This window comes from Stegostoma tigrinum, chromosome 26 (assembly GCF_030684315.1).
Source record: "Stegostoma tigrinum isolate sSteTig4 chromosome 26, sSteTig4.hap1, whole genome shotgun sequence".
Lineage (NCBI taxonomy): Eukaryota > Metazoa > Chordata > Chondrichthyes > Orectolobiformes > Stegostomatidae > Stegostoma > Stegostoma tigrinum.
In genome coordinates, this window is record NC_081379.1 from 12,122,435 (window position 1) to 12,144,818 (window position 22,384).

Below are 22,384 nucleotides of genomic sequence, written 5' to 3' on the forward strand. Positions count from 1 at the left end.
TTGTTGCTGTCACACACTTTGTTGCTGAAACAAGCAGCAATGGAGCTACTCAACAATACATTATCTTAACTTTAAACTATGGGAATAAATAACAAAAATATTATTTTATCTAAAATGTAAACCAATGTTGCTTTTTGCTATCTTTGATTTCTTGTAATCACCATCAGTTTCTCATAAGTGTTTTTCTTCCTGATTTAATCAACTCCAGCTTTCATAATCTTTTTAGTTTAAACTTTAGAAGCTTCAGTTTTCCTGTTTCCTCTTTCTCCAACCTCTCAATGTCCAGTTGGGAAGTGGGAGTCTGTTTCATAAACAAAATAAAATTTTCATTGCTTGAAATTAATTTTAGAAATGTTTCTTCAACCAAATGGAGGCTTTGATGTCTCTGGTCAGTATTGTGTGTGCTCTTTATCGGAACCTGGCAACCCTTTGGATGAACTCATTGCTGTTCCTGACTTTGTCAACTAAGGTTATTCAATTTTGCCAAATGTATTTTCATAGCTTTGAAGCATCCTGTATTAATGTTATTTATTGATTCATATTCATTCCTTCACACTATTGGAATTGATAACAGCTGTATATCAATGTAATTGTTAGATAGTACTCTTTAAACAACATTGGGAGGTGATTTTAAGTTCACTGATGAGTCCATAGAGTAAGTCATTCTGAAGTCCCATTTACTATATTTAACTAAATTGATTTATATTTCACTATGTCAATTGCCAGATTTGAATTGCACTGTAATGTGCCTTTACAAATTTAATGGACAAAATATGTTTTTGGAAATAAGAGTTCTCAGGGATATTTCAAGTTACTATGTGCTAAGGAATGCATTGAGGACTGGTGCAAGTGTAGTAAAGATTCAATGGAGAGAGATCACATCAAGTAACTGGAACCAATGTGAAAACCCTTCAATGTGAATATATGAGGGAAATGTTTTAATATGCTGTAAATCTAATAGCCTGCAGGATCTGTATTCTACTATCTCAATTTTGACATTTGGATTGTACTCAATGTGGCTTTACGATTTTTGTGAATAAAGTGGGTTTTTGGAACAAAGAACGAGTCCTTCGAGAGCAAAATTCAAACTGAGATCTTTGAGTGTTAGTTCATCCTATTTCACTCGGAAAGATCTGTTACCGTAGCTGCCAGTGAGGGAACCCCAATGTTGCAGAAGGGAATGATTCTCAAAAGGTTCCACCCAATGTTAAACATAGTCTGTGGGCAGAGGTGAGAGTTCCAATCCCATGCACCAAGATTTAGATCATTTATATATTATGGAAGCAGGGGTCTCACTGTGTCCTGGAATCCCCACTACAAACCTTCTTCCAGCCTGAAATATACCCCATACCTTCTGTACCTGATCCAATTTTGTATCCATGGTCCTACTGTCCCTTTTATTCCAATACCTATAGCTGACATTACTGTACAATGCCAACACATCCAAAGCAGAAGCAGATTAGATCCATTTAGAATTGCAGGCATGAGTGAGTGAACTATTGTCTTCTTGTGGATCACATTCTTTAAGAAAGAGAATACTATCAAAGCACAGCTTCTGAAAGCTAAGTTTGTGAAGATTAATGTTTAGATTGTATTAAATACCTTTTGACTGTTTATTTCATTAGTTAATCTTTTTATTTTAAATTTCATATACAATGCTATTGCTAAAAGAGCAGAGTAAGAAATTAAATGTGACATGCTTTTTACAGCATCATATTAAAACCATAAAGACAAATTTTGATTAGAAAAAAGGCACAGGAATACTCCATCCCTTTCTCATGGGTTAAACACAACAATCTCGCTGTGCCTCACCAGAATATGTTGGATAAATTAACAAACTCCCAGTTCAGAAGTTCACAACTTAATGAACACAATATGGCTTTAATAGGTGAAATCGGTTTTGGAATCCTTTTTAAAATGTACAATGTTACAAAGAACTGTGGCTTGCTTTAAAAATCATTCCCTGCCTCCATCCCTGTTGATTTCCTGCGCAAGGAGGTGAAATACAATTGACTTCTTATAAAGGAGAGCAGAAGAGACAGCTGATTGTCAATGTGATTGCAGCTCATTAGGTAGAAAAATTCTACACTCTCTATCCCATTATAAGTGTCATTGGCATGCATTCTCTAAGTAACTGGCAGCAGCTCTCTATACATTAGAAATATAATTTTACAAGGTAAATATTTGTAATTATTTATATTAAAAATGCCAAGGGAATACTTATACAGCATTTGACTGCTTCTCATATGTATCATTATTCAAAGACGCTTGTTTTTCTCTATCAAAACCTTCAGCTCTCTTTCTCTTTTCATTTAAAAGATTTTATCATCTCTTGTCTCCCCACATTTCTTCCAAATGCTGTTTTTCACTGACTATACACTTTGCTTCCAATGATTCCTGTCCCTACACACCTCAGTATTCATCACCCTGTGTATGGTGAGGAAGCAGGAAAGGATGATCAACTATGATCATATTGAACGGCAGAGCAGTTTCAAAGGGCCAAATGGTCCATTCCTGTTCCTATCTTTTATGTTTGTATGTTAGACCAGACCAGGTAAGGTTTGACAGATTTCTTGCCCTGAAGGCTATTAGTGAATCAGACATTTATATGACAATAGATTCATTCATAGGCACTGAGACTAATTTCCCATTCTGAAATAATTCCTGTCTTCCAGGAGTTCAATGCTTTGGCAAGAAGAAAGGTAACTGTCTATGTTAAGTGGGTGAGGGAATAGGGTTGTGGGTGGGTCAGGTGGCAGATGAGGAAGAAGATGGGGTGCCAGGTGGGTAAGGAAATAGTGTGTGCTGGTGGCTGAGGAGGCAGGGTACAAGGTGGGTGAGGATGTTGGATGCCAGATGAGTGTGTGAGGGTCACAGGTGAGTTGATATCAGGCAAGGTGCAGGTGGGTAGGTGAGGGGATGGGTGGTAAATGGATAAGGGCTTGGGGTTGGTAAGTGGTTGAGGGAAAAGGATGGCAGGTGGCACAATGAGACAATAGGATGCCAAGTGGGTAAGAGGGCAGATTGGCAGCTGGTTAGGTGAGGGGTTAGTATGGCAGGTTAGTGGGTGAGGGTGTCAGGTATCAAGTGGGGATTGGGTATTGCAGTGGGTGCCACATATTGTTGGGGTTTTCTTGCCAGGTTGGTGAGATGGAGGGTCAGGTGTTGAGGGGAGAGTCAGGAGTGTTGTTTGAGTAGGGAGAGGTCATCAGCTATTGATGTTGGTGGTGGAGGTGTTCAAGTTGGTGGGCCATTGCCCATCAGATATTTTTGCTTTGAGCAGTTACCATGTAGTCAGTGCGCCATGCCATGAGGTGGTTCTGGCATTCAGCTTTCAGGGTACGTTCAGTATTGGACTGTCTCGAGACTGGAAATTCTAGTCCTTATATTTTATTGCAAACAGGTAGTTATATATAGACTCTTGTCAGCTCTTCACTCAGAGTTTAATCAAACAATGGGCTGTTGTTTAGTTGGGGATTAAGCCTTCTGCTGCTAATATTGAGAAGAGGTAAACAGAGATTAGTGTCTGCCTAGAATTTCCATCTTCCCTTTCCCACTTTAGGCACAGACAACTGAGATAAACATTAAACAGTATTATAAACCCAAACTCATTGCAGACCTGCCAATCCAGCACTAAGGTCCTGATAGGATGCAGGTATTTTGTGAGTAAATTAGAATGAATAAAATGAGTTAGAAGTAATATTGAGCTTTCTGTAAGCAAAGAATGTTAACTTTGAATACTCCCCTGCCTGTGTTAGTTAACTTCAAAGGGAAAGAGAGTCTGAATGCTACCATTAGCTTCATCATTCCTGGAAAGAATTAACCAGAGCTCCTGCTTCTAATGATGGGATGTTGGAATGTGCATGTGTGTGTGTTCGCAGGAAAAGAAAGCAGCAGAACCGAGAAAACAATTCCCATAACTCAAGAGAATACACACAAAACAGTAGCCACTTGGTTGGAGCATTAGGAATAAACCTGTACCTAGCCAAATTTGACAGTTTTAGGAGGGAATGGACAAACATTGAAGAAAATAATAAACTGAAATAACTGCAACCTCAAACTTACTGGACTGAAACATTGTTGAAATTGCTGTTTAGTCAACCCTTTCATATCAACTGACACAAGGCAGAGGCTGAGATAGGCAGAACCAAGAGACATGAGTGTGAGTCCAGTGAAAATGTGTGAATTGTCCTGTCAGTGTTGATTACTGAAAGCCTTGTCCTTTACAGAGACATATGGTGTGACTAGCTGAGAGGGAGGCTAAGTGAGAATGAATGAGAAAATGACTAATCCCCAGTGGCAAGGGCATATTCTTGAGGAAGGACTGCACCACTGCATGCAGCAATTACAGCCTGCTGAAGAAATAGAGCTTATCTTAAAAAAAATCTTCTTGAAATGTTATTGCTGTCCATTGTGTGGTGTTATGATGGTTCAACAATACAAATATGTGCTGTTTTAGACAGCCGTCTGTACGCAATGAGTATGCAGTGTGCATTTGCTCTCTGCGTAGTGGAATTTGTTGGACTAGTTTAACATTTAAAATATTTTTAACTATCTCTCATTTTAAAATGATCTAATTCATTGACATTTTAATCTTGAACTGTAATAATAAATTTTGTAAAATTGTTATGTTCGAAATGGCCACCATGATAAACCAGCTAGAAGACTATAAAGGAGAGAATCAAGTGATCTGCTATGAGGTCTGTCCTGCAACAAGCCTGTGTGACTTGTTTAGCTTGGAGATGAGGGATAGAGGTTGAGATTCACTGAGAGTAAGGTACAAAATGTTCACACCTGAAAACAAGGGCAGAAGCAGCTGAGTTCATTGTGACATGTGTTTCAGAGCTTTTGGACAGATGGATTGACAGAGAGACCTCCTGGTGGTCAGCAAAGAGAAGGCTGTGACTCTTCTCCATGCCACCAGGTAGAGTGCACGAGGGAGGCTGGACTTTGGTTAAGTGACATATCCCACAGTAATGTGAAGACGAAGCCTTTGTACTCATTAGACCAGCAGAAGAAACCGTGGAGTGACCTTCACTGCTGAAGATTGTTTTGGGAAGCCTTAGGAATTTGAGGAAGAGGATCTTTGACATTCATTGACATAAAGACTAAGGAAAAACTCAAAGCTATGTGGTTGACTCTTAACCAGCCCAAGTTATTACTGGTCAAGTCAGATCTCAGATTGAAATCTGGCTTGATAAAACATATTTTTGTGTTATTGGTTGTAATGATATAATTTTTAACCACAACACAAACATGAAAAGCTGTGGATTTGAATTTAACAATAAAAAAGTTTATCATGCAAAATAAATGAACATAGAATGGAATAAATCTATTTACACATATCGCATTTAATACTTTTGAAACACATTAAAAATGCAAACCTATTAATCCCAACAGCATTGCATTACACCAGTCAAACACTAGAGAGAATGCTCTTCTCTGTCCCCCATAGATTTGACTTTGTTGTGGTTTCAATTTTTATGGTTGCATGAATTTAATGGCTTCTTCCTTGATTCATCATACAGCTGAGTTTATACTTTCTCATCTTCAAATAACCTTCAGAATTGTAACTAAACACTTCTGGTCTGGAAACGTTAAACTAAGTTCCTTATGTTAAGGTAACCTATTTTCAGAAAATTTAAACTATCTCCTCTCTTTCTCAGGAGCAACTGCTTTACATATCCAGCTTTAGCCAAGTACCCTACAGAACTGCCCAAACTTGAATTAAAAGGAAGAGATAATGGGGACTGCAGATGCTGGAGAATCCAAGATAATAAAATGTGGGGCTGGATGAACACAGCAGGCCAAGCAGCATCTCAGGAGTACAAAAGCTGACGTTTCGGGCCTAGACCCTTCATCAGAGAGGGGGATGGGGAGAGGGAACTGGAATAAATAGGGAGAGAGGGGGAGGCGGACCGAAGATGGAGAGTAAAGAAGATAGGTGGAGAGAGTATAGGTGGGGAGGTGGGGAGGGGATAGGTCAGTCCAGGGAAGACGGACAGGTCAAGGAGGTGGGATGAGGTTAGTAGGTAGATGGGGGTGCGGCTTGGGGTGGGAGCAAGGGATGGGTGAGAGGAAGAACCGGTTAGGGAGGCAGAGACAGGTTGGACTGATTTTGGGATGCAGTGGGTGGGGGGAAGAGCTGGGCTGGTTGTATGGTGCAGTGGGGGGAGGGGACGAACTGGGCTGGTTTAGGGATGCAGTTGGGGAAGGGGAGATTTTGAAACTGGTGAAGTCCACATTGATACCATTAGGCTGCAGGGTTCCCAGGCGGAACATGAGTTGCTGTTTATGCAACCTTCGGGTGGCATCATTGTGGCACTGCAGGAGGCCCATGATGGACATGTCATCTAAAGAATGGGAGGGGGAGTGGAAATGGTTTGCGACTGGGAGGTGCAGTTGTTTGTTGCGAGCTGAGCGGAGGTGTTCTGCAAAGCGGTCTCCAAGCCTCCGCTTGGTTTCCCCAATGTAGGGGAAGCCACACCGAGTACAATGGATGCAGTATACCACATTGGCAGATGTGCAGGTGAACCTCTGCTTAATGTGGAATGTCATCTTGGGGCCTGGGATAGGGGTGAGGGAGGAGGTGTGGGGACAAGTGTAGCATTTCCTGCGGTTGCAGGGGAAGGTGCCAGGTGTGGTGGGGTTGGAGGGCAGTGTGGAGCGAACAAGGGAGTCACGGAGAGAGTGGTCTCTTCGGAAAGCAGACAGGGGTGGGGATGGAAAAATGTCTTGGGTGTGGGGTCGGATTGTAGATGGCGGAAGTGTCGGAGGATGATGCGTTGTATCCGGAGGTTGGTGGGGTGGTGTGTGAGAACGAGGGGGATCCTCTTTGGGCGGTTGTGGCGGGGGCAGGGTGTGAGGGATGTTTTGCGGGAAATACGGGAGACGCGGTCAAGGGCGTTCTCGATCACTGTGGGGGGAAAGTTGCGGTCCTTGAAGAACTTGGACATCTGGGATGTGCGGGAGTGGAATGTCTTATCGTGGGAGCAGATGCGGCGGAGGCGGAGGAATTGGGAATAGGGGTTGGAATTTTTGCAGGAGGGTGGGTGGGAGGAGGTGTATTCTAGGTAGCTGTGGGAGTCGGTGGGCTTGAAATGGACATCAGTTACAAGCTGGTTGCCTGAGATGGAGACTGAGAGGCCCAGGAAGGTGAGAGATGTGCTGGAGATGGCCCAGGTGAACTGAAGGTTGGGGTGGAAGGTGTTGGTGAAGTGAATGAATTGTTCAAGCTCCTCTGGGGAGCAAGAGACGGCGCCGATACAGTCATCAATGTACCGGAGGAAGAGGTGGGGTTTGGTGCCTGTGTAGGTGCGGAAGAGGGACTCTTCCTCCGGTACATTGATGACTGTATCGGCGCCGCCTCTTGCTCCCCAGAGGAGCTCGAACAGTTCATTCACTTCACCAACACCTTCCACCCCAACCTTCAGTTCACCTGGGCCATCTCCAGCACATCCCTCACCTTCCTGGGCCTCTCAGTCTCCATCTCAGGCAACCAGCTTGTAACTGATGTCCATTTCAAGCCCACCGACTCCCACAGCTACCTAGAATGCACCTCCTCCCACCCACCCTCCTGCAAAAATTCCATCCCCTATTCCCAATTCCTCCGCCTCCGCTGCATCTGCTCCCACGATAAGACATTCCACTCCCGCACATCCCAGATGTCCAAGTTCTTCAAGGACCGCAACTTTCCCCCCACAGCGATCGAGAACGCCCTTGACCGCGTCTCCCATATTTCCCGCAACAAATCCCTCCCACCCCGCCCCCGCCACAACCGCCCCAAGAGGATCCCCCTCGTTCTCACACACCACCCTACCAACCTCCGGATACAACGCATCATCCTCCGACACTTCCGCCATTTACAATCCGACCCCACCACCCAAGACATTTTTCCATCCCCAACCCTGTCTGCTTTCCGGAGAGACCACTCTCTCCGTGACTCCCTTGTTCGCTCCACACTGCCCTCCAACCCCATCACACCTGGCACCTTCCCCTGCAACCGCAGGAAATGCTACACTTGTCCCCACACCTCCTCCCTCACCCCTATCCCAGGCCCCAAGATGACATTCCACATTGGCAGATGTGCAGGTGAACCTCTGCTTAATGTGGTATACTGCATCCACTGGACCCGGTGTGGCTACCTCTACATTGGGGAAACCAAGCGGAGGCTTGGAGACCGCTTTGCAGAACACCTCCGCTCAGTTCGCAACAAACAACTGCACCTCCCAGTCGCAAACCATTTCCACTCCCCCTCCCACTCTTTAGATGACATGTCCATCATGGGCCTCCTGCAGTGCCACAATGATGCCACCCGAAGGTTGCAGGAACAGCAACTCATGTTCCGCCTGGGAACCCTGCAGCCATATGGTATCAATGTGGACTTCACCAGTTTCAAAATCTCCCCTTCGCCAACTGCATCCCTAAACCAGCCCAGTTCGTCCCCTCCCCCCACTGCACCACACAACCAGCCCAGCTCTTCCCCCCCACCCACTGCACCCCAAAACCAGTCCAACCTGTCTCTGCCTCCCTAACCGGTTCTTCCTCTCACCCATCCCTTGCTCCCACCCCAAGCCGCACCCCCATCTACCTACTAACCTCATCCCACCTCCTTGACCTGTCCATCTTCCCTGGACTGACCTATCCCCTCCCTACCTCCCCACCTATACTCTGTCCACCTATCTTCTTTACTCTCCATCTTCGGTCCGCCTCCCCCTCTCTCCCTATTTATTCCAGTTCCCTCTCCCCATCCCCCTCTCTGATGAAGGGTCTAGGCCCGAAACGTCAGCTTTTGTGCTCCTGAGATGCTGCTTGGCCTGCTGTGTTCATCCAGCCTCACATTTTATTATCTTGAATTAAAAGGAATTTTTTTTTTCAAAACTAATAGGTGCTTCATCTAATATCCACAAAATTCTATAATCATCTATCTGCAAATTTAATGTATTACACTGTTTACGTTGTTCTCTTGTACATGCTCCCAATATAAGCAAATTAGTCTCCAAAACTATTTATCCTGGACCTTTTGAAAATACCCCACTATGTCTACAGGAATACTTACAACTTAACCATTAAACCCCGTAATATATGTAGAAAACCCAATATGCCACGAGTACTAATGAAAAAATCCAAATTCCATAATGAATGATACTATAATCTATATAAAGCACATGCCTTACATTGCAGTGAGACCAGGCATGACTGGCGAGAAGTAATGCTGATAGTGGCACTCAAACACTCCAGAGCAAAAAGCAATGTGATGAATTTAGTTTAAATAAGCACTAGTAAATCATCAATGGTGCAGTAGCATCTGACGACTCTGGGAGATTACAAATGAATTCTGTTTAAGGGCTAATCATAAAGAAAAAGAACAGTTTGGAGGGAAAATGAATTTTCATTTGTCTCAGGCTTTTACTTGATGCTGCAAAGAGAATTTGAAGTTATTCAGATCAGACAGCTGTAATCATCTTATCCTCAAAGCATTGTGTTGTTAGGTAATTACTTTTTGTTAATGCACTGTGTATAGAAAATTGAACAGTGAAATTGCTTGTGGCCAGGACCACCCAATGTTTCAGCAACTTTCTTTGAGGAGAAACTGTATAATGTTTTGTGCAATGAACAAAAGTATTGTTTCTAGATATCGTAGTTATCAATGCTTGCTGGAGGAAAGAACTTGATTTTGCACCTTTCAGAAACTTGCAGGAAATAAGGAATTGGCGCATTGTGCCTCTGCCAGGTAATTACAAATGAATCTCACTAACCTACACTTTCCTCATAAGAATTGGCCAGAACACCAAGAGGAAGGCTGAAGGGCTTCAAGGTCGTGTTTCATCTGAGAGCACAGCACTTCCCAATATTTTGCATAATCTAGAATAGAATATAAATTAGACTAGGACAGAAATTAATTGTCACGTGTGCTTTTGCATGAAAAATACAGTGAAAGATTTTATAAGTCTCCCACCAGGGTGCCTACATCAATAACAACAGCCATACATAAATATAAAAAAAACATAGAATTAAGACAAAATTCATCACAGTTCAGTTAACAGCTCCCATTAACTATACAGAAAAATCATTCATGTTCCGCCACCTACCCACAAATTCAAAAACCGAACTATCTCAATGTAAAAGTCCAAACTAATGGATCATGTCACATGTTTCCTGAAGTTCTGCTTTTTACTACCATACACAGCACAACAGAATTATAACTGAATTAATTAGCAGATGAACATAATACACACGTTATCAGGTGAACCATCAGATATCAATACCAAATTCCTGCACCAAAATGTGAGTCACATGTAATTAACTGCTGGTACCCAGTGTACCACTACATTCAGCTTCAAATCCTTTCTAGTCACAGATTTTGCTGGAAAGTTAGTAAAAACAAAATCATCGAGTTTGTCTCCAATAGGAGAATATTAGGACTATTCTCCTAGTCCTAATAGCTCTGAAGTTGTTGACAAACACAGCAATTGATCTCTATCAATTTGTCTAATTTAGACTCAAACACAAACTAAGTTGAACACCTAGGTGTGGAAAGCTTTGTGAACCATAGTGCGAAAGTCACCTGTGCTTTTCATTATTTCCATTTACAAAATGCCAATCGAAATATGGCACATGTACTGGGTGGGAGGGTGAGCTGGGGTAGAGGATGCAGAGGTGTTTCAATGTGATTTTGGACAGGCTGAGTGAGTGGGTAAATGCATGGCAAATGCAGTATGCAAATATGAGCTTATCTATGTTGGAAGCAAAAGCAAGGAGGCAAATGACTGCCTGAATGGCTATAAATTGTAGAGGGAATGTGAGCCCATGTACACCAGTCCCTGTAGCAGGTGGAGTAGAAGGCAGATGGTATGTTGGCATTTGTTTATAAGTACAAGGATTTCTTGCTGCAATTATACAAGGCCTTTATGGGACAACACCTGGACTATTGTGTCCAGTTATGGTCTCCTTATCTGAGGAAGGATGTTCTTGCGACAGTGGGAGTGCAGTGAAATTTTACCAGACTGGTTCCTGGGATGGCAGAGGATGAATTGGTTAGGTTTATATTTCCTAAAGTTCAAAACAATGAGAAAAGGATTTCATAGAAACCTGTAAAATTCTAACAGAACTGGACAGTGTAAACACAAGAAAGATATTCTAGATTGAGGGGGAGTCAAAAAGCAGCAGTCACATTCTAAGGATACCCAATAAACCATATAGGACTATGTTTAGGAGAAATATCATCACCTCGAGGATGGTAAGCCAGTGGAATTTGCTACCACAGGAAGCAGTAGAGGCCAAAACATTGTATGATTTCAAGGAGTTGGTAATAGCACTTGAGGCCAATGGGATCAAAGGATATGGGGGAAAGCAGGAATAGGCTATTGAGTTGGATGATCAACCATATTCACAAATGAATGGTACAGCATGCTCAAATAAGTCCTGTTCCTGCTAACTTTCCTCCAATTACCTCTTACAGCAAGTTCTTGTACTTTAACATGTGACCGATCAAACCTTCCTGCTTTTGCTCACTGATATTCACAAGTGATCTTTCCTCCTCCACCAACCTGAGAACTTCTTCATTGTTCCTGTGTTTTGTCCAACTAACCCACTCCATCCTTCTCCAGAACCGCACATCATGACATTCTCGTCTTTGGATGCAGTATATACAATTACTTTTTGAGATACATCTATGTTATATCAATGCAAATTGGATACCTATTACTTCTCCATGGAACAGCCTCTAAATAATAGAAAAGGGTCATATCACTTCCCTTATGAGCATCTCCTACAAAACAGTGTCCTACCTATATCACGGTTCCCAATCTACATCCACTGTATAATACTAACTCACTTTCTACTCACTTTCCAATGGGTAAAATATGAAGTATATTGCAAAGGAAACAATTCAGAGCATTTCACAAGAACTGAGAAACCATAATTTTGAAAAACATAAGTTGTGTGTAACCCTAACAACAATGTATATTTGCATTCCTTTAACATAATGAAAAATCCTCAGACACTTCTGAAGGGCACTGTAAAATACATTACTGAGATAGGAGTCAACAGAACCATAAAACTCTGTTTAATGGTAAACTCACTGTACCCCAATATCAATTCTGTACATAATTCTGGGTGTTTGAGTTGCTGCTAGTTTATATCCTCTCCATGACACCAAGTAAGGTGGTTCACTGCTCCCAAATGTGTTTCATCTGACATTTCAAAACTAATGTTCCACTCCCCTAATGGTTATCTGGGTGAATGCACCTCCCAGTATATTTTCCACAGTCCATTAAACACATGGAAGATAAAAGTAGATTGGAAGTTAGCCAATATTTCTCTAATTTTTAAAGGATTGAAGTCTGATCCTGAGAATTACATACCTCTAAGCTTAATTGGGTAAAATATGAAGTGTATTGCAAAGGAAACAATTCAGAGCATTTTACCTGAACTGAGACACCATAGATTTGCGAAATTCAAGTTGTGTGTAACCCGAACAAGAACTTGTATTTATTTACCTTTAACATAATGAAATATCCTCAGATACTTCATGTGGGCATTATAAAATAAAATTTGATGCGTGAATCACGTAAGGAGATATTATGGATCAATTAAAACATTTAACAGAGCAATGAGTAAATGTATTGGCATCTTCAAGTTAGGATATTGATGAATTAGATCTCTGATAGACTGACCTGGATTTTCATGGGCAAGCTTGTCTGTCTGTGTTTTCTTTTTAGTTATTTTATATAAATGTGTAGGAAAGCATAGGTTGGACAGAACACCTCAGTCAATGTGTTTATTTGAATGTGATAGATATTACATTGGGCTAAGAAAAAAAAATTAGTACATACTGCAGGAATCCATCTGGAACAACATTACTGTTAGTGTGGTTTGCCCAGTCTATATGTACATTAGAGTCTCCATACTCACCCTTGATGCATACATTTCTAATTTGCTGTTTAACATCACGGTCTACCTTATCTTTGCCAAGGAGGCCTAAAGATAACTCCTGCTAATATTTTCCACTCCATGTTGCTTCTTAGTCCCACCCAGACTGATTGTACATTGAGATTTCCTGAGCCAATATTCAAAAGCCAAAGTAATGAAGTTCACCAAATGTATTGCACATGAAGAAATTACCAAAAAAATTCCATGTTTTGCAAATTCTACTTTACAACAAATCAGAACCAATTAAAAAATAAACCCACATGAATTAATAGTCAAATGATGCTTCAAATAAAAAGTTAAATTTCACTTTAAATGTCGATGCATCTCACATAACCAAAGCATTCACATCACTCACCACAAAAATGTAGCTCAATGTAGCTAGACAGATCCACAGTGTATTGATTTTAATCATACACAATAGGTTTGGGCTCCTCCCTGACAACAACTGTCACTTTCAGGTTTCCTGGGTTTCAATTAGCATCAACCAAGCCACAACTCTCCAACCCCTTGCTCTCTCAGCTTCTGAAAGTCCTTATGGTACAACTCTTTAATCCAAAGAACAAGTAACACTTCAGTTCACAGTTTGCCCTCTTCTGGGAAACACCTAGTTCCTTAACACTCTTGAGCCATTCAGACAGCTTTCTGGGTTTTAAGTCATTTTTAGTCAGCTCTCATATTATAATCGCTAAAAAAAAGTGACTTTATAGGAGTTTATAAGAGCATGAGGGGTAACAATAGAGTGACTAGCCAAGGTCTTTCTCCCAGGGTAGGGGAGTCCAAAACTAGAGGGCATTAGCTTAAGGTGCAGGGGGAAAGATCTAAAAGGGATTTAAAGGGCAATCTTTTCATTCAGAGGGTGGTGTGTGCGTGGAACGAGCTGCCAGAGGAAGTGGTGGAGGCTGGTACAATTGCAACATCTTAAAAGGAATCTGGATGGTCACATGAATAAGGAGGGTTTAGAGGGATATGGATCAAATGCTGGCAAATGGGTCTAGATTTGTATAGGATATCTATTCGGCATGGACAGGTTGGACCGAAGGGTCTTTTTCTGTGCTGTACAACCTTATGACTCTACAGCAGTATCTTCTTCAGCCAATCGAAGAACAGGCTGCAACAAAGTTGCTGGAAAAGCTCAGCAGGTCTGGCAGCACCTGTGAAGGCAAAAACAGAGTTAATATTTTGGGTAAGGTGTTGTTCTTTCCTTCACAGATGCTGCCAGATCTGCTGGGCTTTTCCAGCGACTTTGCTTTTGCTCCTGATTTACATCATCCACAGCTCTTTTGGTTTTTTAAAGAATAGGCTGTATTAGACCTGGTATTACACAGCGAGAAAAGATTAATGAATGATCTGGTGGTGAAGACACGACTTGTAGTGATCATAATATAATTGAATTTTACATTCAGTTTGAGGGAGAGAAGATTGAGACTAAGAATAGTATTTTAAACTTTCCAAGGGAAATAATGAGGTGTAGGGGCAGGTGTAGCACTTCAAGCGGTTGCAGGGAAAGGTGTCAGGGCGGTGGGGCTAGTGGGGAGAGTGGAGCGGACGAGGGAGTCATGGAGAAAGCAGATAGGGGTGGGGAGGAATATACCTTTTTGGTTGTGGGGTCAGGATGCAGGTGGCAGAAGTGGTGGAGAATGATACATTGGATACAGATGTTGGTGGGGTAATATGTGAGGACAAGGGAGATTCTGTCTTTGTTTTTGTTTGGGGGAGGGGATGTGAGGGCAGTGGTGTGGGAAACACAAGAGAGATGCAGTTGAGGGCATCTTCAACCAGCAAAGGGGGACGTTGTGGTCCTTGAAATAGGAGGGCATCTTGGGAGCAGACATGGTGGACGTGGAGGAATTGGGAGTAGGGGATCACACTCTTGGGGAAGGTGGGTGAGAGGGGGTGTAGCCTGTGGGAGTTGGGGGCTTGAAATCGATGTCAGTTTTGGGGTGGTCACCAGAAATGGAGACAGAGAAGTCCAGGAAGGAGAGAGAGGATCAGAGATGGTCCAGGTGAACTTGAGCTTGTTATGAAAGGTGTTAGTAAAGGTGATGAATTGTTCAAGCTCCTTGTGGGAGCACGGGGCAGTGCTGGCACCTTTCCCTGCAACTGCAGGAAGTGCTACACCTGCCCCTACACCTCCCCCACCGACCTCCATCCAAGGCACCAAACAAACCTTTCACATCAGACAGGGGTTCACCTGCACATCCGTCAATGTGGTCTACTGCATCAGGCACTCCTGATGTGGCGTCCTCTATATCAGTGAGACCAAGCAGAGGATCAGGGAACACTGTGTGAGCACCTGTTCGCAAAAAACGACAACATCTTCCAGTCACATACCATTTCAACTCCCCCTCCAACTCCCTTGGTGACATGTCCATCCTGAACCAGCTCCAGTGTCACAACAATGCCACCTGCAAACTGGAGGAGCAGCACCTCATTTTCCGCCTCAGGGGCTTACAGCCCAATGGCTTAAATGTGGGCTTTATCAGTTGCAAAATCTCCCCACCCCCAGCCTCATGTCGTGACCAACCCTCCCTCTCATCCCCACCTCCTTGACATGACACAACCTGTTCATCTTCTGTCCCACCCATCCACTCCTCCCACCTCACTGCCCAATCCCCACAACTGCCTACCTGCACCCACCTATCGCCATCCCACCTACCTTCCTAAGTCCCACCACTCCTCTCTCTATTTATTTCTTAGTTCTCTTACCCCTCTCTCATTTCTAAAAAAAAGAGGGTCCCAACTTGAAATGTCAACTTTCCTGCTCCTCTGAAACTGCCTGGCCTGCTGTGCTCCTCCAGCTCCACACTGTGTTATCTCGGAGTCTAGCATTGGCAGTTCTTACTATCTCTTAAAAAATGAGTTAAAGTTTAACATGGAAGGAAAATTTAGCGTATGAGAGATCACAAGAGAGTAATGTAGAAACATAACAAGAGTTAACAAAGCAAGCTTTGGTCCTACACAAAGTAAGTTTCAGGAATTATTTATGGAACATAAGGATATGCCAGAAGAATTGATTAGGTATTTTGCAGCTTCCTTCATGATAGAGGATACAAGTAGCATTTCACTAGCAGTTATGAATCAGAAACTGGAAGGGAGGGAGCAACTCAAGATAATTGTAAATACAAGGGAAGTGGTAAATGAGAAAATTGTTGGAGGTGAGGACTGACAAGTCTCCAGGTCCTGATGGACTCCATCATTGGAGTTTAAAACAATTGACTAGTGAGGTAGTTCTTAATTTTCTAAAAATTCCTGAGATCCAGGGAGGATTTAATTAGCCTTGATGAGAGGTTCATAGAATATCCTTGGGTAGATCGGGGAATTATTTGACTTGTGTCCTTTTAGGGATGAAAACAATATCTCCAAGCCAGGATAGTGGGTGAGCCCTTCAGTTCTGACAGTTCCATGGGGATTTGTGGCCATTGCTGTCACTGCTCTTGACCCAAAGCCACATGATATAGGGATTGAGGTAAGTGGGTCAGACACTCTGGTACCAGTCTTTAGACTCTGATGAATAGAGCTGTGGTGCGGGGGAGGGGAGCAGGAAGAATTACCACTGCAAGCAGGTACTTCTTAGTGGCACATGTTGCACAGTACCCAATTAGCTCCCAACCACATGCCATACAATATAAACCCCAATGGGATGGGATCTTGAAATACCTCATAACTGGCCACTCAAGTGGTTTCCAAGTGATAAAACCAGCCTCAAGCCTCCTGCCTGTGACTGAATTGCAGATAGACGCATGCTCCATCCCTACCTTTGCTCCTAATTCTATGCAAGGCTTTAGAAAAAGGTTCTAAGACAAGGTCATGATTGAATGCACAGATCACCTTCTGAAAGTGTCCCTCTCTAAACTTGCACCACACTTCTTCAAACTGGCTGGAAGAAACATGCACAAAGGAAGGAAAATTATAGGAGTTAACCTTATAGGGAATATTCCTGATGCCTAGTAAATAAGAATGAAAATGTTAATCAGACAATAGAGATACATTGTTGATGTTGTGATATAAACACACACCTCAAATTGTTTTGTGTGCATCAGAGGTTTGCAGTCTTGGGGATTTGTGGGGTGAGGCATGAAGTGTAGATGGTTGATAGGATCTCTTTAAAAGCCACGTCATTTCATATTTTTTGGTAAATATTTATCCCAAACCCTAGTTCTGCCTGTCAATTTTTAACTAAGGTTTTGTATTGCTTTCTTCAGTACACTGCTTCCAGAAACGGAGTGTCAAGCAAAGACCATCTGAAGGTCAGTACAAAAGCAACATTAAACGATCGCATAGTTCCTGCTAGGTAATGATTTGCCAAAGTCCCAAAGGCATCAAGAGACCTGTTATCTCTGCGACTGTGACAAATGGAATCCTGATTAAAAATTCTCCATTTCATTACTACTAGCTAATGTACTAACATCAAGGCTGTACCTCACCAGGGTGCACTGATGATCAGAATATTCAATTAATAATTAACCACAAGAAGTAGGTACATTTCACACAGGTCTTTATGATTAAATTGAATATTTTGCTTGCTGCTGTTTGATATTTTCTAAATTTCTGTCAAAAAGTCGAGAAAGAAAGGCTCATTTACTTCATATAAAAATGGCTTTCAAAGTATTCAGAACGCCTGCTGAACAAAGTCACTTTCATATGCAGCTACAAATAGGAAATGATTATGATTACGTAGTGAAGATGCTCCCGAATTCCAGAGCTATGTCTGTCTTCAGTTTTAATCAAGTCAAGGATTCTCCAAAATTATATGAATGATGACGAGATAAATGCGGATGAGAAAGACCATTCAGCCCTTTATATTGTATGGGCTGTCAGAATAAAAGGTGCTCTTTTGCCATTAACAAGTTTAATTTACATAGTGTCTTAATTATAATAAAATGTCCCAAGAATATCATAGAAATAATATTAAATACAATTTGACACCAGCTCACACAAGGAAATATTAAGACAGATGATCACCTTATTTCAACCATTGAGAAAGAATTCATAATAGTTTTCTTCACAGCATGCAATTGCTTCTGAAATGATTCCAAGTTTATGTATTCACTGTTGTTCAAGGAAAAGCATTTTATAAGGTGATTCCTTTGTGAAGAGCCTTACCAATATCAGTGAAATTGCATGTTTTACTAGCTCAAACTCAGCAAGTTAACAGCTGATGAGGAAGCTTCAACTCCATTGAAAATTAGGAAAAAAGTTAAAAGTTAAAGGGAAGGAGAAATCAAGAACTGTTAGTAATGGAGGTAACTGGACCCAAAACGAAGGCGCAAAAACTGGCATAAGGGCACTTTAACTGAATGCTCGGAGCATTCGAAACAAGGTGGACGGTGCAAATCATGGCAAATGGGTATGATTTAGTGGCCAATACAGAGACATGGTTATGGTCATGACATGATATGGTCATGACTGGGAGTTAAATATCCAGGGGTAGCAAACTGTTCAGAAGGACAGATAGGAAGGTAAGGGAGATGGTGTTGCTCTGATTTTTAAGGATGATATCAGGGTGGTAGTGAGAGATGACATAGGTTCAACTGAACAAAACATTGAATCCAGTTGGGTGGAAATTAGGAATATTAGGGAGAAGAAGTCACTAATGGGTGTGATCTATAGGCCACCAAATAATGGCATTGTGTTGGGGTGGGCAATAAACATAGAAGTAGGTAATGCATGTAAAAATGGTACAGCAATTATCAAGGGGAATTTTAACCTACATATCGATTGGTCAAACCAGGCCAGTCATGGCAGACTTGAGGAGGGGTTCATAGAATGCATCTGCGATAATCCTTGAACAATATGTAATGGAACCTACGAGGGAGCAAGCTTTCCTAGATCTAGTCCTGTGTAATGAGACAGGAATAATTAATGATCTCACAGTTAGGGATCCTCTTGGAAGGAGCGATCACAGTACAGTCGAATTTAAAATACAGATGGAGTGTCAGAAGGTTAAATCCAGTACCTATGTCCTATGCTTAAACAAAGGAGACTACGAAGGAATGAGGAAGGAGTTAGCTAAGGTAGAATGGGAGCAAATATTTTTTGGTGGATCAATTGAGGAACAGTGGAGGACTTTCAAAACAATTTTTCACAGTGCTCAGCAGAAGTATATTCCAGTGATCTAGGAAAAGAGAGAGCCAGCCATGGATGTCTAAGGAAATAAAGGAAAATATCAGATTGAAAAAAACACATACGAGAAAGCAAAGAGTAGTGGGAAACTAGTAGACTGGGAAATCTTTAAAGGCCAACAGAAAGCCACAAAAAAGTTATAAAGAAAAGTAATCAGAGATAATGGGGACTGCAGATGCTGGAGAATCCAAGATAACAAAGTGTGAAGCTGGATGAACACAGCAGGCCAAGCAGCATCTCAGGAGCACAAAAGCTGACATTTCAGGCCTAGACCCTTCATCAGAGAGCCCTCTGATGAAGGGTCTAGGCCTGAAATGTCAGCTTTTGTGCTCCTGAGATGCTGCTTGGCCTGCTGTGTTTGTCCAGCTTCACACTTTGTTATAAAGAAAAGTAAGATAGATTATGAGAGTAAACTAGGTCAGAATATAAAAAGAGGCAGCAAAAGTTCCTATAAATATGCGAATCGTACAAGAGTGGTGCAGGTAAACATTGGTCCTTTAGAGGATGAGAAGGCCAATTTAATAACTGGGAAAGAGGGAATAGCTGAGACACAAAACAGTTATTTTGTGTCAGTCTTCACTGTGGAAGACACAAACAACATGCCGAAAACTAATGGCAAGAAGGTTATAGCAGGTGAGGACCTAGAAACTATCATCATCTCTAAGGAGGCAGTGCTGGGCAAGCTAATGGGGCTAAAGGTAGGCAAGTCTCCTGGCCCTGATGAAATGCATCCCAGGGTACTAAAAGAGGTGATGGGGGAAATAGCAATGCACTAGTGATTATTTACCAAAATTCACTGGATTCTGGGATGGTTCCTGCAGATCGGAAAACAGCCAATGCGACGCCACTGTTCAAAAAAGAAGTCGACAAAAAGCAGGTAACTATAGGCCAGTTAGTTTAACTTCGGTCATGGGGAAAATGCTTAAATCTATCATTAAGGAAGAAATAGCAAGACATCTGGATATAAATTGACCCATTGGGAACACCCAGCATGGGTTCATGAAGGGTAGGTCATGTTTAACTAATTTGGTGGAATTCTTTGAGGACATTACTTGCATGATGGACAATGCGGAACCTGTGGATATGGTGTATCTGGATTTCCAGAAGGCATTGGACAAGGTGCCACACCAAAGGCTGCTACATAAGATAAAGTTGCACAGTATTACAGGTAATGCATTGGCATGGATAGAGGATTGGTTGACCAATAGAAAGCAAAGAGTAGGAGTAAATGGGTGCTTTTCTGGTTGGCAGTCAGTGGCTAGTGGTGTGCCTCAGGGATCAGTGTAAGGACTGCAATTGTTTACAATTTACATAGATGATTTGGAAATGGGGACTAAGTGTGGTGTGTCAAAATTTGCAGATGACACTAAGGTGAGTGTTAGAGCAAAGTGTGCAGAAGACACTGGAAGTCTGCAGAGGAATATAGATAGTGTAAGTGAGTGGCAAAGGTCTGGCAGATGGAGTACAATGTTGATAAGTGTGAGGTCATCCATTTTGGTAGGAATAACAGCAAAATGGACTATGTTTTAAATGGTGAAAAATTGCAGCACACTGCTGTGCAGAGAGACTTGGGTGTCCTTGTGCATGAATTGCTGAAAGTAGGATTGCAGATACAGCAGGTAATTAAAAAGGCAAATGGAATTTTGTCTACCATTGCTGTAGAGATGGAGTTTAAAAACAGGGAGGCTATTCTGCAGCTGTATAAGGTCCTGGTGAGGCCACACCTGGAGTATTGTGTGCAGTTTTGGTCTCCTTACTTGAGAAGAGATATACTAGCACTGGAAAGGGTGCAGAGGAGATTCACTCAGTTGATTCCAGAGTTGACAGCGTTGGATGATGAGGAGAGGCTGAGTAGACTGGGATTATACTCTTTGGAATTCAGAAGAATGAGGGGAGATCTTATAGAAACATATAAGATTATGAAGGGAATAGATAAAGTGGAGGCAAGGAGGTTGTTTCGCTAGCAGGTGAAACTAGGACTAGAGGGCATTGCCTCAAAATAAAGGGAAGCAAATGTAGGACTGAGGTCAGGAGGAATTTCTTCACCCAAAGGGTTGTGAATTTGTGGAATTCCCTGCCCAGTGAAGTGGTTGAAGCTACTTCGCTGAATGTTTTTAAGGCAAGGGTAGATAAATTTTTGAACAGTAAAGGAATTAAGGGTTATGGTGAGCGGGCGGGTAAGTGGAACTGAGTCTTAAAAAGATCAGCCATGATCTTATTAAATGGTGGAGCAGGCTCGAGGGGCCAGATGGCCTACTCCTGCTCCCAGTTCTTATGTTCTTATGTTATGTTCTTATGAACTTTTGCCCACTAGTTCTACTCTCACAAATTATTTCATGTACCTGTAGATAGCTCTCAATGACCTTCTGGTTTTCTCAATGTCAACAAAAAAGCCTCAAGTTCCTCAACTTTTCATCAGAAGACTGTTGTAGAGTTGGGTCTTGTGGATCTTCTCAACAGTACTCCCAAATTTGAATGTTTCACATGTCTTTTGGTGATCATAACCATGTAAAACAGCAAATATAATCAAAGGACTCCCACTTTTTTGTAAAGAGAAATGTATTATAGATATACAAGTTGCTGAGAGAGTAACTGTATGCAGCCTGCTGTTTGTTGTCCTGAAATTGGGCAAATCTGAAACTGGTATCCCTTCAAAATGAGTGGAGATTCGGCCATGGTAAATGCAAGGGGTGGCTGGGTTGGGGTGGGTACTTTTCAAAGGATCAGTGCAGGCTCAATAGGCCAAATGGCCTCTATCTTCACAGTAGGGAATGTATGATTCTTTCTGTGATCTCACCTGGAATAGCCTCTGCCAGGTGAAGCAAGCTTTGAAACAGGAATTGTCACTTTCTTTCTATGACTGTCATGAGACTCTTTTCACAGTTACATATTTTTACATTACACAGGCTGTCAGCCTGAAATGTTGACTTACCTGTCCCGTGGATACTGTCTGTCTGACCTGCTATGCTTTTCCAGCCTCACACCTACAGAATCTGGCTTCCAGCAGCTGCAGTCCTTATTGCCTGCAATGCTTTTTGTTCCTGTATGAAACTGACACTTTCAAATCACTGAAAGGGGAAATGTATCAAAGTTTCTCCCTAAGGTATTTTTCTCATAAATTCCCAACTCAGAGTTACAAATTGCTTCACTATAGCAACCACACTTAACTTATGCAACAGGGTTATGACTTTCATTTCTTGAGCTTTGTTTTACAATAATACAAAGTGCTGTATTTTCAGTGCTGGCTGCACCATTTTGTTCCTTCCAGAAGGCCTAAACATTTATTGAATTTGAAAGCTGTTACTTTGCGGTTTGCGCTTTTTTTCCC

At 42.0% G+C, this 22,384-nt stretch overlaps 1 long non-coding RNA gene across 1 annotated transcript in view; it reads right to left on the reverse strand.

Moving 5' to 3' along the window:
* The window catches only part of LOC132210991 (uncharacterized), a 57,399-nt gene extending 35,321 nt beyond the window's left edge, over window positions 1-22,078 (reverse strand). Inside the window, exon 1 of the long non-coding RNA XR_009447263.1 lies at window positions 21,989-22,078. This is a non-coding gene — a long non-coding RNA (uncharacterized LOC132210991). The remainder of the gene's footprint in view (window positions 1-21,988) is intronic.
* Window positions 22,079-22,384: the final 306 nt, after the last annotated feature.